General features: G+C 39.1%; 1 protein-coding gene across 10 annotated transcripts in view; it reads right to left on the reverse strand.

Moving 5' to 3' along the window:
* RALYL (RALY RNA binding protein-like) overlaps positions 1 to 13,200 on the reverse strand; it is a 774,288-nt gene extending 761,088 nt beyond the window's left edge. For 3 of the 10 annotated variants that reach the window (XM_021090620.1, XM_021090626.1, XM_021090625.1), the window contains exon 1: positions 11,887 to 13,060. The gene's annotated coding sequence lies outside the window, so the exon portion shown is untranslated. Of the gene's footprint in view, positions 1 to 11,310; positions 11,537 to 11,559; positions 11,661 to 11,886 lie in introns of those variants that run through there. The other 7 variants (XM_021090629.1, XM_021090631.1, XM_021090635.1 and 4 more) reach the window with 6 other exon arrangements.

A 14,623-nucleotide genomic window follows, 5' to 3' on the forward strand; every position in this document is an offset into this window, starting at 1 on the left:
TCTAAACAAAGCACAGTGGTGTAGTTCAATTTTGGGGCCAAAAAGTCTTGAGTTCAGGTCTTTACTCAGCCATTGGACAACACTGAGACATTTGACAAGTTACTCATCTGGTCCCCAACTTCCTGATAATGTTACTCTCTGGGATAGTAACAACAGCACTCCTCCTGAGTGCTACAAAGATGAGGCATAATATGACTAAGAATTTAGCTATCAGTCTGGTCTAGGAGTGATTTATAAATGGAATGAGACAGTAGCAGCTGCAGCAACAGAACTGGCAGTAACAAGAGCTACTGTCTATCTACCTGCTAACTGGACTTCAGATTTAAAGAGAAAAGTTTGAACTCTTGACTCAAAAATACAATAACAATAGCCAGGACATGGAAACAATCCAAATGTCCATCGACAGATGATTGGATTCGGAAGATGTGGTATATATACACAATGGAATACTACTCAGCCATAAAAAAGGATGACATAATGCCATTTGCAGCAACATGGATGGAACTAGAGAATCTCATCCTGAGTGAAATGAGCCAGAAAGACAAAGACAAATACCATATGATATCACTTATAACTGGAATCTAATATCCAGCACAAATGAACATCTCCTCAGAAAAGAAAATCATGGACTTGGAGAAGAGACTTGTGGTTGCCTGATGGGAGGGGGAGGGAGTGGGAGGGATCGGGAGCTTGGGCTTATCAGACACAACCTAGAATAGATTTATAAGGAGATCCTGCTGAATAGCATTGAGAACTATGTCTAGATACTCATGTCGCAACAGAAGAAAGGGTGGGGGAAAAAACTGTAACTGCAATGTAGACATCTAAGGATGACCTGACCCCCTTGCTGTACAGTGGGAAAATAATAAAAAAAAAAAAAATACAATAACAGACACACTATAATGTTCTTTTAACTATGAGTAATTTACTATAGAAAATACTGGATTGTAGTAGTCTACATTTGTTTCCCTGCTTTTGCTCAGTGACATCCTTATAAAACTCAACTTTGGGTTGCAGTATTCAACTGCAGAATTTATTTCTATATTAACTAAAACTTCTACTCAAACACAAACAAGATAAATATACATACTATTTACCTACAACTCTTCTTATAAGAAGGGCTTAAAATCCCAGAAGTCACAAAAGGAAAAAAAAAAAAATCCTTTATGGCATCCAGTTATTTATAAAGCTCCAGGAATGACAATGACACGTTTACCACGTTTCAAAGTTTTCCTCTCCAACTTTTTCCCTGTCATCCCCTTATGAATTTTTAAAAAGGTGTTAAAAATCACCCCTTTGACACTCATCTTCTCCTCATGACACTTCTCAATTTCCCAACTATCAGTAGTATCTGCCTCAGCTACACACCTCCCAAAACTCTAAAATTTGTTCATAATTTGACTCTGCTTCACTTTCAAAATCTAGAAATACAATACTCTCCTCCAATCAAAACCAACCCTCCTATACTGGGAAATAATCTGGAAAAAAAAGAAAAACAAACCATCCATCCTTGCACCTCTCTCATCCTATTAAAAATAGTGAACCTACTATTGGTTTTCATCTTGACCTTCAGGCTCTCAAATCTTCTCTGTTCTTAGTCTATTCATCTCCTGTAGCTGCTCTTGCCTCCTTCCCGACCCCAGATTTATGGTCAGTCTGCTATAATATATGTACTGCATCTAAAAAGCCCAGCTCTTTGTTTTACATTACGCATGTCTTGCCCATCAACAAGTAACTTGAGTTGTTTGTTCAACCCATTCAGATTACTTAAGTGTTGCTAGAGAAAGTGAAGCTTGTGTCAACTAAAGCAACAACAAATTGGTTTTAATTTTGCCAAGTTCGTCCTTACGGCTATTGAGTCTTTTTATAGACCTCTGCTATATTCCCTAAACTCCTATCCCCACACCAGTTAATCTCAACCTATGACCTTGAGTTATAGCTGAAAAAACTACAGTAATCAGTAGATGGCAAACTCCCTGTAGGCAGGGTCTTTAACCAGTCTTATTCATGACTGAGTCCCCATCCTCTGGTGCAGGGCTGAACAAATGATCAATTTGATTAATTCGTGAACTTATTCAATTCCCTTCCTCTGCTAAGATGTGACCAGCCTCTTCTCATGCTACTATTGATCATACCGACCATCTTGGAACATTCTAAAACTTGCTCTGGAATATCACCTTCCTCCCCATATCACTATCTCTTCTTGCTAAGGGAATTCCATCCTGACAAAATTAAACATACATTCATATTTTCTTTACTGTGGCTTAAAAATATATCCTTCCCTGAGTAATATTACTCCTTTGAATAGTATTTTATTCCTACAACTAACATTTGAACTGCATTTATTTTTTGTCTTCATATTTTCAAAGATGCCATATGACCCTAAACATTAAAAACTAGATTTCCGCTTCTATTTAACCTTAATATACACATTTTCCCCCCTTAATAACAACTAACAGATATTTCAACACTTTTACTGAAAAAATTCAAATATAATTTTTTTTTTTCTTTTTTGGCCTTCTGGCACATGGAGTTCCCAGGCCAGGGATCAGATACAAGCTGAAGCTGCAACCCATGCCATATGAGGCAATGCCAGATCCTCAACCTACTGTGCTGATTGGGAGATTGAACCTGTAGGCCAGAACTCCAGAGATCTCCACGATCCCATTGTGCCATAGCAGGGAACTCACAAACAGATAATTTGGAAGAATAATACAATAAAATCTGAACAATCACTCCTTGGATTCAAAAATTATTAACAAATTAACAATGTATACATGTATGTGTAACTGGGTCTACCTTGCTTACAGTAGAAAACTGACAGAACACTGTAAACCATAAACCAATGTAAAAATAAAAATCATTATAAAATTTTGTTAAAAAATTATTAACAAACAATTTGCTTTGTGTGAGCACACACACACATACACTCACACATATTATTTTACCATGACTCATAAGAAATAACATTGCAGGCCTCATGGCATTTATCCCTAAATAATTCAGCAGGCATCTCCAAATATTATTTATTAGCTAGCCCATATGCAAATTTCCCCAATCCTATCAAAATTTGATCCTTTATAGCCTTTAAAAAGAAAAAAAAATAAAATAAGATCAAATAAAGCTCCAAACACTGTATTTGGTTGTCTTTAGTCTTTTTTAATCTAGAAAAGTCTCCCCTCAGTGGCAATAACTTTTGAAGAGGCCACATGTCTGGTATCTTCCATGAAGAATCGTAAACCCTGTGAATACATATCATTACCTCCTCGTGGTTCAGTTTAACAGGTTCCACTTTCTCTGTATTTTTCTGTAAATTAGAAGTTAAGCCTAAACGGATTTTAGGTTCAGCTTAAATATTCTGCAACAATATTTCACAAGTGGTTGGTGCTGGAGACTCCACACTGCATCAAGAGGCTCATGGCATCAGGTTGCCTGTTACTGATTCCAGGTTTGATCACTCAACTATTTAAGAAGGCAAACACCAAACGCAATTAAGAAGTAATCCTTGAGCACCAGAGGAACAGATTACTCCCCAAGATGTTTGTAACTAATGGTGTTACTAGCATCTTTGGATGATCTTCACCTGAAACGTGTATTTCAAAGGAAGTTACAATGATTTTCTCATTCTAGCATTTCCTACATTTACTAACTTATAAGTTTTGTAAAGAAGAGCTGTCCTTCATCAACTACACCAGAGTTCCTCCTAAAAGGCAGGCTAACCATTTCTTTCAATTTAAGTATTGCCAGAACCATTTTCTTTCATTAATATTTTTTATTCAGAGTATTACTATGGACTTATAAAAATTACTTTATTCAATGTTTGACCATCTGTTACAGTCAATCTTGCTGGAGTAGGGCAGTGAAAGAAGGTGACCACTGGTTGAAATTCAAGCTAAACCCAGACAATCAGAGGATTCCTACCTGGAATATATATTCAGCCACTTCCAAGACTCAGCCTTGAGAGAACCATGCCTTATTGAGAGCATCTGGATTGGATATGTGACTGAATCCCATTAAGGCCTCTATACAGGGATCCTCCTCCTCGCTGTTACTAAAGACCTACAGTACTACCTGCTTTCACTAATTGAAAGAAATCCAAAGAGGATTTCCGTTTTATGAATAAAAGCAAGAAGTGAAAACAGCATTCATTATTTTGCATCAAGCCTTTCAGAGGCAGCACTCACTAGAGCATCAGGAGTGGCACTACCAAGCTCCTTCCTGGAACCTACACTCAGCATCTCAGCACAAAGCCTCCATACCTTTAACTGTGTCTGTGAGCATCTGTGATTTATCTTGAATTATTTTGTGCGTCTGTTAACAAGATATGTCCTAGGTCATTGCTTCTTCACTTTACGTCATTTTGTCTTATGAAAGGTTTCACAGGAACACTCCATTTTCAGACAGCAGGGGAAACCTGAATAAACTTTATATGATTTCAGTGGGTGATTACAGAAACCTGCTGGTCTTACAGCTGCCTAAGACAAGACTTGTATATAAGTTGCCTTGATTATTAAAATTGACAAGTACCAAGCTGAAGTAGTCTGCTTCTTTTTCTGTTCTCTCCTGGCCCTGCCTGTATAGAGACCAGTTTGAAATTTCACCTGAGGGTGCAAAACAACAACCATGGATGTTCAAATTTATCTGAATTTGGCACCTGGGAGGCCCTTGAAGCTAGCTCCCATTTAGTTACAGTTTACAAATAAAGTTTATACAACCTTATTTGTCTGGGGGCAATTTTTCACTTCCTGGCACAATGAGAGATCACAGGCTCATCTTATATTTTTTCCTGCCCAGACTTAGAATCAGCAAATTCTCCAGAGAGTTTGGTCCCCTTGAGTGGAATATGGTATTTAGAAACCATGACTTAAGCAATAAATGTGCTCATTGCTGCTAGAAAGACACTGCATGGAAGCCTTTTAAAGAGAGAGCTGATAAATACATTTTTAAAAGATATACAGTATATGTTAATACCTGATGGCTTAGCTCACTCTTTGTCCTTCCTTTTCTAATTTTTCCTAGATATTCTTTTTTATCCTCTAGAGGTAACTTAAAATCAATTTACCTTATTTCAGAAAAACATCTTACTGGTCTTGCTATTTAGATTATGTTACAGGTACACAAGCATGCATGAGCACGTGCACATGCACACACGCACAGGGATGTGGTACATACAGTCTTGGAAACTGACTTCTTTATGATGTGATCATACCATGTCCAGAATCATGGAGTACGTCTTCAGTTTCAAGTCTAATATGTCTCATTCATTTAGTTTCCTCTTAAGATTAATGGATTTTAATCACAAATTCAAGGACTTTTTTCTCAGGAGTCTCCTTCCTTCAAGTCTATGAAGTATTAGACTTGTTGAGCAACACTCTTCTCTCAGGCATACACTTTCCCAGGCTCCGCTGACTATCTTCCTTTTTCTGTCTGCCTTTAACTAGATCCTTTTATATCCAATCAGAAAAATGCAGGTGTTTTTCAAAGGTTTGCCTCTTAATTTTTTTTTTTTTTCTGTCTCTTTGTCTTTTTTAGAGCCGCACCCATGGCATATGGAAGTTCCCAGGCTAGGGGTCTAATCGGAGCTGTAGCCGCCGGCCTACACCAGAGCCACAGCAATGCCAGATATCAGCCGTGTCTGCAACCTACACCACAGCTCATGGCAAAGCTGGATCCTTAACCCACTGAGCGAAGCCAGGGATCAAACTCGAAACCTCATGGTTCCCAGTCAGATTCTTTTCTGCTGCACCATGACAGGAACTCCTGCCTCCTAAGTTTTTAACATAAATAATTTTGTTACATCTTTTTAAGCCCTTCAGTGTGCTTTCCAGCTCTACACCTGAATTTCAATTGCACATTGGTCATTTCATCCAGGTTAATGTTGGGACTTCAAATTAGTGGTATGTCCAAAACTGAACCACTCTCCCTCACCCAACCAAACCAGGCCCTCTTCTGGATATTTTTATGTCCTCTTGTTTTGTTTCATAGCCTTGATTTTCAAAATTCCAAAAGAGCTCTTAATAGTCTCTCCACCTTGGCCTCCAAATCAAATTATTTTATGGACTCATAGATTTATCATCATCGTTGAAATCCATTTCATCATGTTTATTCACACTGCCTCTACTATATTTTATCAGTCTTTATTGAAAAATATTCATTTTTTCAAGTTCTAAGGAAACTAATAATGGAATACCTTTTTCCACACATCTGAAGATGCAATTAAAAACAGCATCCTAATATAACATATTGTAGTTCTATGTGTTTTCTGTCATTAACAGATAAAAATGAGCCGGAAAAATGTCACATCTCAATATACGTAACAGTGAAATTCTGAGGAAGGGATAATGCTGATAGTGAGATGCTGGTAGACAGAAGAGACACCTATATTTATAGATTTGCTGTGTTATGAAGGAATTAGGTATTCAGCTTTCTTTGTGCAACTGGATTATTTTCCACATCACACTTTTGCAAAGGCTTCAAGAGTAGACATCACATTTTGTAAGAAGTAAATATTTGTTGAGTGCTTTTCCCACAGCCTCTGCAAACCCACTGTGGACAAAGAACCATCTGTTTTGCCCTGACCACAAAGCACTGGTGGCCCCTCACAAATTTCCATGTATTGGGTCTCTTCAGAGAAGCCTATGGTCCAGGAGAGATGTGTGATAATATGGTTACTTGCAGGCCCTTTTAGCACCAGTAAGTAGGTAAATGATACCATTTTCTGTTCTGGCCATAGCACTCAATAGTAAAAAAAACTTGCCAAAATACAGTCATTTTAAATAACATACCAAGAATAAATACACAGTGGTTGTTTTATACTAGGTAAAAGAAAACAAATAAAATTTCAGCTCCATGAATGGAAAGAGGGACATGAAGTGTCAATTCAGATATGCCTATCATTTGTCCCTTTACTACCTGCGGAGCCTTGACAAATTACAGATCTCTCCAAGTCTCAGATTCCCCTAAAATATAAAATCATAATGATATCAACTACTTATGGAGGGGAAGGACAAATGAAAGTGCATTCATCTGACACATCAATAAATGTTAAGTCCTACTTTCCTTTCCTTTTCCTAATGATTTAATGGGACAAAAATAGACTTTCCCTACTCCTGCTTGTGAACAGTTTCCAAACTAACTCAAAAATATGTTGCTCTGTTACAATTTAGCATATGGCTACCAAAATGTGTATAAATATTTTCTCTAAACACATGGATTATGTATGAATGTAATTAATTTCCACTGTTAAAGTTTAGACAAAATGTCCAACTATATTATCTAAGCAAAAAATATATATATACTCTTTATCGATGAGTCAACTGTAATTTCATGAAACATATTAATACACAAAAAAATCTCTAGTTTTTCTTTAGTACGAAGGTGCACAGCGATGCATTCCATTGCATCTTTCAGAAAAGCAGGATAGGGTTCCCGTGATCTCCACTATAATTCTCCTCTCCATTTAGATTTAATGGAGAGGCTCAAGAAATAAATCTCACAGTCCTGACCCCAGCTGAGGAGTCTCCAAGGACAGTCCAGAAGACATTTATCCTAAACACTAACTGAAGTTCTCCCACTGCCCTCTCTGTGGCTAAGAATGGATAGAAAAAGGAAATCGATACCTCTCTGTTTTCTAGAACGCAGTCTCAAAATAACTGCATTAATACATAAATTAAAAAACCTTTAAATTTATGGGAGAATTTAAAAATTTAAAATCAACTTTGCACAATGTAAGTTTGCTATTAAACATAAGTCTAACATGCAACAAAAAAAATTCCCCAATATTTTCTTGAAAATCTAAAATGCTACCTGAATAAGCAAAATTACTAAAAGTTGGCAATAGCTGGGTTAGATATATGTATTCCACACGTCAAAATGTAATAGTAAAAAAAAGAAAAGTGATGGCAAATATTTATATAACACTTGCTAAATGTGTAACTAGTTTTTGGTAACTTTAGAAATGAGACTATTACTTAAATTTTACTTAATAATCAGTGTTTTCAAAACCAGGGTATAGCAAAACTAACTGTCCTCACCGTCACTAATGTGAAAGTTTGTTGCCACTGTGAATTACTGAAATTTATTAAATTAAAAAGTCATACTGAATTATGAATATGGGATTATAAATGCATTTTTGCATGTCACTAGAAGTAGAAAATCATAATAATAACAATGAAATAATTAGAAATTAATAACAACTTCAGACCAGTGAGGAATTTTTTTAATTTAGGTTTTAATTTCTTTCCAGAGCTACATAAACAACTTGAAGAAGAAATTTCATCATTACCTCAGGTTTTTATACACAAAACGGAATTTTCTTAATGGCTATGTGATAAAAGAAGTGAAGAAAATAGCTGTATTTTTTAAAGTCACAGCTAATTACTTAAAAATAAAATTTTCAAAAGTCAGAGAGAATAAATCAATTTTAATGAAAATATTTTCAAAACCCATTTAATTATGCAAACAATTCTAAACATCCACTTCACTTCTGTTCTACTTCCAATGTAGTTTTATTTGACTTGATATATTGCCTAATTGACTACTTACAATATCAGTAAACAGTAACCAAAGCATGACCACACTCTTACTCAAATCAAATGCTTTCAAGAATGCAACAGACATAGGAGCTTTTCCACATACTTCTTACTAGCTGCTTTAAAAAAAGAAAAACTATTTTATTTAAGAAACAATTGTCCAAATAGCACAAGTATCTTCTAACTAGGAAAATATAATTTTTGGTATATCAAATGTATGTGCATTAATTTTCTATTCCATTATTTTCAAATCCTAATGGCATCATTGGGTTGCATAAATGTGGTAGCTCCTTTAACCATTACCATTTCATAAAAATTAAAGAAAATAAACTATTGGGTTTTTTTGAAAGGATAATATATCATTTGTAGTTAAGAATATAAAAAGTGCCTTTATAGGTACGTGTTTGAAACTTCTCCCCTTTATGTATAACCCATCACAGAATGGCTGCTTGATGCAGACTAAGAAAAAAAATCAGTGTGCTACTTGCTTGCTAATAATCATGTGTGGATAAATATATGAAATAATCAAATGTTTATTTTTCATGATTAAAATTTCTTCATTTAAAAATTCTTGAACAGACCACACACTCAAGACAGAACTCCAGCTAAGATTTTCTTTCTCTACCATGTTCAAGACTGGGACAGAAAATGTACAATTAATCAGTAATCCAGGATTTTTCAAAATGTCCAAATTTTGGCATCCCATTGAAAAGCTGCAGTAAATTTAATAGGCTGTTTTAAATTTGAGACTACTTCCTCATTACATTCAGATTATAAAATCAACTAACAGTCTAGGAACCAATTTAATTTACATGTCTTCTTTCCTTCAGCTTCTACCTTCACTCCAAACCCTCTTTCCCAGCAGATTTTATTTCCTCTCAGTAAGCAATTAAAAGTAATCTGCATGATTAAGTTTATCAAAATCAGAGTAGGTGGCTTGTAGAATTTAACAATACTATTTTCCCATGATAAACCAGTAGGCGGTGCTAACTCTAGGATACTACTTTCAAAGATTTTAAACCAAAACACTCACAGAATAGGTGACCAATTTAAAGAGCTGTAGAATTCTCAATATAATTTGAGCAGGAGAAAATTTCAAAGTTCCATTGCAGCAGATAGAAATTTAACAGAAGTATGTAATATAATGATCAACATTAAATGGAAACCTAATATAATTAAAGGTTTTCAGCATGATCTTTGTTTACAAAATTTAATGTGCAGCTACATATCTGCTCCCACTTGAAATCCTGTGGACATCTTCTTCCACCCCACTATGGTTTCAAGCCCACTTGGAAATATACAGTACCATCTGTGCTCTTACCAACCAGTCTTAACACACAGCTACGCCCATTTTAGGGCCGCAAGAGAGCCTGTTAATGAAAATTCTGGTTTCTTTCTCACTCACTGTGTTTCTCTCTTTTAAAAGAACTAAAGGACTTACAGTGCATACATCCTTCAAAGAAATATTAGACGTGTATTGTCTTGCGTTTTTAAATAAATGAGCATTTCTATTTATATACATTATTTTCTAACAGTGATTTTTAAAAACTCACAGAATGTTGCAAGTGGCTTCTTAAATGTTTTTGCTAGCTGTTTAAACCATACGAAAGACTACATTTTACTAGAGTGCTTACCACCACCACAACAAAAAAAACAAAATTTAAAGCTTAGTTACATAATATATGCATCAAATCTTAGAACCATGCCCTTCAGGATATCAAGTCTGGTGATCCACACACAGGACAGAAACTATCTTCCTGACATAAATGCAACAGGACTTTCTTAACAGATAAAAGCTACCCTGAGCAGGAAAGTAAATCACACTGCTACTTCCAAAGACCTCTGAAATGAGAGAGAATACTGTGAATTAAAAAATATATATAGCCTTCTAGATATTGCAATAAATTTTAATCTTCTACAGATTAATTATCACTTGCACTCCCTCTCTCCCCACAAAGAGTAAAGAAACACAGACATAAAACTTCACAAACTGAGCTTACAGACAAATATTTGCTTGAAAAAGACACTGTATATTATTAAAATGTTTGTCATGGGCCCTTCTCTATGTTGAATTTAGTGTTTTATGTCTATACATAACCTAGAAGAAAACTTAATCTGAGAAGTAAAAGTTATTTCACCTGCCTTATTTAACAGAATTCAAATTACACAAAGCTTCAGAATCAAATCATTTAAATAACTGCCTCCAGACTTAAGATTTAAAGTACAACACAAAATTTATTTGGACAGCAAGTTTGCCAGCAGATTTTCACTGCGTTAAGTACATAAATGGCTTTTTACTACCAAAAAGTAGTACCAGATTATTTTATTTACCTTCAAAAAGTAGTACCAGATTATACTGGAAATGTAACAGGACAATCATAAAATGTCTTAAACTCCATAGAAAGCATTCAACATTGAGTACTATGTTATGCTACCAACACACTGAAATCTATCACCACCGTCACCAACTCCTACCCCTGTCCTGTGCCACGTCTCAGGGGAAAAGCTTTGTAACCACCATCAGGTGGTTAAAAAGAGGGAAAACACATCGTGCTTTTAATGCTCAACCTTACGGATGTAGTCTCACCAATGCAAACTGTTTTGTCCTCAACATTAAATCCAACTGACCATCACAGAAAGTAGATATCTTCCCCCACCCTGGAAGACGCCAGGCACTTAAAACCAAAGCAACACAAAAGGGAAAGAAAAGATCCAAAGACAGCACCATTAAAAAGGCGAAACCCTTCCGAACAAGAAAAACAGGCTGGCAAAGACCTACTGCGTTGTTTACTCAAGGCAAAGAAGAGGAGCGGGAGTTGAGCGTGCGGGGGTTGGTGCCATCCTCAGGGATCTGGAAAGGTCTCAAGCACCCCGGGTCCCCTGGCTAGGACCCAGCCCCTTCGGAAGAACTGCCCCTGCCGCTTCTCCCACAGTCTCCCCGGCGCTCCGATGGGCCGCCCCAGCCGGCTCGCGCAGCGTCCTTGGCCCTCACCCCTTCTGCTCTTCAAGTGGCCCTCGGAGAACTTACAGGGCCCGCCGGCTCCTGTGTCCCCGGCCGGCGCCGCCCGGGGCGCAGACGCCGCCCGCTGCGGAGATGACCAGGGCGCAGCCGAGGGAGGGACAGTATTTTGCGCACATACAAAAACCAGCCCCAGGCCGGGGACGGACTTTGGTTTCCCCTAGCTCCCCTCACGGTTTTCCCCACCGCGGGCTCGGACCCTGCCCGAGCCGCGCGCGCGCACACACGCGCATAAACACACAAAAACACACACACGCGCACACACACACAGATTTCTTTGCCAAGACCAGTGTTGCCATTGCAAACCCGGGAAACGCCTCCAAGGGGACCAAGTACCTGCTCTCTGCGAGCTGCTCAGCTGTTCACTTCATCCTCCGTTGACAAGGAAACCAAACCGCACTTCATTTTTTTTTTTTTCCAGAAAAACCTTCCACTGCCATCATTTGAAAATTGATTTACGGGGAGGGGAGGGGGAGGAAGAAGGGATAATATAGATATCAGGATATCTATCATAAAATTATCTCGGTCTTTTAAAAAAAGTCAGATGTGCAAAAGTCACAGTTAATTTAAAGGAGGAAAAAAGTATTTGCTTAAAAATCATCCCAGGCACCAGCTGCAAGAAAAGTTTCATGTTATCAATGGGTAGCAAAAACAGGAGGTAAAAAAAACCAATTTGTTCTCACCGGCTTCCAAAAAGGGCACAAAAAATAGAAAATTAATGTATTTGCTCAGTGGTTTGTACCAGGTACCAGTATTGCAAAACCACAAACTTGTAAACACTGCCGTAAAATCCCACCTATACAAAAAAATCTTATCAGAAAAAGAGTATGCCAAAAAAAGAGTTAGAAACATGCTTTTTATTTTTTACAAAGGAAAAAAAAATAGGCACCATACTTCACATCGCTTTTTCCTTAAAACCAGTTGCATATTTTGCTGGACTTGGGAGTCGCTCCCAGCGGGCACGGTCGCCGCGACTCCCAGACACAGCGCCTTGTCTACAGAACCATCGCATGCTATAAAAACTTGGATTCAGGAAAAGGCTCAAAACCATGCTCCTCCAGCTTTCCCAAATATAAACAATAATCAAAGAAGTGGAAAAAAAAGAAGAAAAAAAACAAAAAAACAAAAACAAAAAAAGGACAAAAAAAAAGAAGAAGAAGAGGACAAGAATGCCACTGAGAAGGTACTCACCGAGCGGGAGTAAAATGTTGGAATAAAAATGAGATTTAGGATAAAATACAGTATGGCGGTGGAAGAAGGAATGAAGCGCGTTTTTTTCTCTCAGTCTCTGCCTCAGGCACTGACACGTGACTCGGAGCAAAGCTGACTTGCCGGCAGCGGGGAAGGACCGAGGCTGCGAGGGGGGAAGCCCCACGGAGCCCAACTCAGGCTGGCAAGGCGACGGCGGCGGCAACGGGGAGCTCAAGCGCCTGTGAGCGGCAGCACCAGAGGCGGCAAGCAGCGGCAGCTCCGGGCGAGGCTGCCTCTACTGAGAGCCTAGACGAGCAGGTGCCCCTCACGCTGAGGCTGAGCACACGCACACGCACACGCAAGACAGGCAGGGCGCCGGCGAGAGGGGGAGCCGAGCAGGGCTGGGCCGGAGGCGCGCAGCTGCCGCTGGTACTGCTGCTGTTGCTGATGCTGCTGCTGCTTCTACAGCGGCCGCCGCCTCCGATGCGGAGCGCGTGTTCTGGGGCAGCTGGGGGGATGCTGATCAAACGCCTGGGAGGAGGTGAACAACTTGCTGCTCACCTCAAACTTGTTGTTGTTGGCCACTTCCTTATGCATTCATCTATTTTTCATCTCGGGGTAGTTACCTGGGGAGAGATCCCATCCCTTTCTTTCCTGAAGTTTCACTGTTAAAGCCCGGTTGAACTCATTCATTTTTCCTCCAAATTTCCCATTTCTCATCCCTCTTAAACTGCCTTGGCCTCTGCCGTTCCCTCCCCCAACACCTGCGCTTCCCCCTCTCGGTTCTCAGGGAACCTGGCTCAGCGCGCTACGGGGGGCGTTGTCACCGGCGAAGCCACTGTCAATCTTTACTGCCAACAGAATTCACAGCATTTCTTGCTGTCATCAGACAGGAATGCTTGCAGTTTGAAAGGCGAAACATCTCTCATTTATGCAACCCCGTCCCGGGTTTCTTTCTTCGGGTTGCAGAGCGATGGGTGGGGGCGTGGGGGTCGTTAATTTATTCATTGGTGGACCAGGCATTGTTTGTTTTGTCCGCGTGTGCGCGCGTGCTTCCAAGCTCCTCTGGAAGACTCCGCGGGTCCCTGCTCCCTTGCAGAGGCTCCTGACTGACTCTTGCCCAAGTTATGGGCTGGGGCTGGAAGTCAAAAGAGAGGTGCAAGGGAAGCAAGTCAGTCCATTGTGTAAGTGCTCCCTGGGAGGGAGTGAGCACCTAGCGGTCGAGAGGGGGAGACGTGCACCGGGAGTGAGGCGGCGGCGCAGCCCGCGGGAGCCCAGGTGGCTTAGCTGTGGATTCTGAAGGTGAGGGTGAGAGGAATTTCTCCACCTGGCATCTGGTTTGGGATGCCTATCGCCTGAACAAAGATTCCATAAGCCAATCACTGGATGCAGTGGGATTCTTCTTTTGCTGCCTGTTCAAGTATCAGTTTTCTGGGCGCTGGAAAATATCTATTCTTCATTTTTGTGCAATACTAGTATCAGGACCATTTCCCTCTGCTGCTTTGAATCTGGGTTGTGTGGAATTAATTGGCATCTCTGTGTTTGAGAATGAGCAATTAACACAGTTCTGCAGTTCACAGATTGCTGCCCCTGATCGTTATCTCAGTGTTTCCAATGTTGACATTTACGATAAAACGCCTCCGTCGGAGATGATCTCACCTGGACATTTCTGAAAATTAAGTACACATCCATTACAGAGAGCTTCAACAGCAAAGATGTTTCTCAAGCATTCTGGTCAGAATTCATTGACCAAATAAAGTATTAATCCACAATTTAAATAAAAGATTTAAAATAACCATTAAAAGATTAAATATTTATTTTGGTGAGTTGCCAACTCTACACCCACTTATTACACGTACTTTAAAGTGAGGGTTGCTAATTA

This window comes from Sus scrofa, chromosome 4 (genome assembly GCF_000003025.6).
Source record: "Sus scrofa isolate TJ Tabasco breed Duroc chromosome 4, Sscrofa11.1, whole genome shotgun sequence".
Taxonomy (NCBI): Eukaryota; Metazoa; Chordata; class Mammalia; order Artiodactyla; family Suidae; genus Sus; species Sus scrofa.